Source organism: Macrosteles quadrilineatus, unplaced genomic scaffold, assembly GCF_028750875.1.
Source record: "Macrosteles quadrilineatus isolate MER2022 unplaced genomic scaffold, UCM_ALF_1.0 Scaffold_5__1_contigs__length_97177068, whole genome shotgun sequence".
Classification (NCBI taxonomy): domain Eukaryota; kingdom Metazoa; phylum Arthropoda; class Insecta; order Hemiptera; family Cicadellidae; genus Macrosteles; species Macrosteles quadrilineatus.
The window spans coordinates 75,460,367-75,462,415 of NW_026542598.1; the positions used below are offsets into that span (position 1 = coordinate 75,460,367).

A 2,049-nucleotide genomic window follows, 5' to 3' on the forward strand; every position below is an offset into this window, starting at 1 on the left:
AGCTACTTTTTTAGCAACCTACTTTTTGTTCAGAAATCTTCGAAGACTCTCGACACACACACAAACTACACCAGGGTGGTCCAAAGGACATTTGCCGGTTTCCTCTTAGAGTCTTTTATAGGACTCATTGGAGACTTGTAACTTGTCGGCCCTGTCCCATGCGGTTACTTCTCTGACAAAGCCTAAACGTTTTATGTGCAATCATCTCATATCCCTGAAAACTTATGAACTAGTCACTCTATAAATATTCTCTGATTTTCTTCACATGTTATTTTGCAACTCGCTTGTCTTGACCCGTAGTATTCAGACCACCTTGCAACCTTCCTGTTACATCTGTCACCGCGACACATAGTTGGGTGAAGGAGTTACCCGCTTACGAGCCTGGTAGACATACTTCAAGACCCATTACACCTCAGAATAGTAGTTTGTTCACTCCTCGTGTGTGGACCAGAAATGTTCTAGGTGTCAGACGAGGCGACTCACACAGTTCACACTCCGCTTAAACAAAGATTTATTTCTACATGGCTGCAGATTTATATATCACTCTGAATTGAGTCAGAAGAATGAAAAGATAACTTTGGGCCCAATCCTACAACAGGTAGCTTTCGATGTTTATTTTGGTAGTGTTTGGGTTTAAGGAATGTTACATTTCTAGGCAGAAATAAAAATGTTAAAAAGTGAAAACTTTACAGATAATCAATCAGTAAAAATCTATAAAATGTCTTTCTACGTCTCACAGTAGTGTAATTAAAAATACATCCCAATAGTAATGGTTGAAACCAAAAGCAATGAATGTTCTTTCTTAAGAAATAATTAATTACTCATTTATTGTGTTCCTAAAGACAAGTAAAATTGAAGTTGGCAATAAGAATGATATCAAGAGGAAGATATTCCTAATGACTAGTCCCTGCAATAACAGCTCTAATACTAATTAATAAAACATTATCCTCACTTAAACGTGATTTTTTCCTTCTAGACAAGCAACAAGAATCATCTTTTAACTACCTTGCAATTTCTGAGCAAACTGTCAGAGAACAACCATGGAGTATACTCATCCAGTTCATCTCTCTAGGATTCCAAATTAAATCAGGTAAATACTCTACACAAAAATACCTGTATCACTCTCCATTTCTTTATGTGGCAATGGGTAAGTAGCAACATTTATATAGTAACCACTAACCAGCATAAAAACTTGTAACATTGTGATTAATCTTTAAGAATATATTTCTATAATCTAAATAATTCTATTAGTCAAAGGCGCTGAGTTAAAACTGAACAAGATTTTAGTTTGTTAATTGTGCTGGAGAAGGGAAGTTTGATTGGCAAGAACGCAACCTGAGGTGATAAGATAACGCAACGGACGTACCTACTGTACTAACCACCTGGACTTAAACTCCGTCGGGTTAGCGGCGTCTGTTACTGATCAACTCCACAAGTCTCAATAATGCAAAAACTTCACATTATTCAAGATTATTTAACCTAGGTCAATTTAATTTTGTATGTCTCAAAATAGCTTAAAAATCGCTCATTTAAGCACATCATTTTAAAAATTTTCTGGGGGGAACCCCCAGGAAACCCCTCAGGCCCCCCCCCGAATATAGGTCTAGGACTGTCCTTGTATTCAAACACATGATTCATGAATCATGATGGAAAAAAGTTTTCAATCAGCAATATTTGCACCTCAGTTGAACTTCATTGGTTACGATATTGCCACTGTGCAATGTTAAAACTCAAACACTGAATGTCAAAAAAGATATTTTGAAGCAGGTTAATTATAACGTTGTACAGTAATTAATTACACATCTTATTGATTTTAAATGGAGTAGAAACCTATCAGTTGTAGCTTATTAGTATTTCTAAAAATAGTAGCCTACAAGTAGCTACTAGTTACAATGTATCTTGGTGCGTATATTTTCCCAATCTCACAGTATCATGCTAACGATTCTTCAATAAATTATACAGTAAAATCTTGGATCATAGTGGACTTGGAGGTTGGTGAGTTATCCAGAGCATTGACATTTTTAAATTATAAAATTAATAACAGACTAA

General features: G+C 35.6%; 1 non-coding gene across 1 annotated transcript; it reads right to left on the reverse strand.

The window, feature by feature from the left end:
• Nucleotides 1-1,583: 1,583 nt before the first annotated feature.
• On the reverse strand, nt 1,584-1,725 carry LOC128996063 (U4 spliceosomal RNA). Its single transcript, XR_008491014.1, has one exon. It is a non-coding gene; the product is annotated as a U4 spliceosomal RNA (small nuclear RNA).
• Nucleotides 1,726-2,049: the final 324 nt, after the last annotated feature.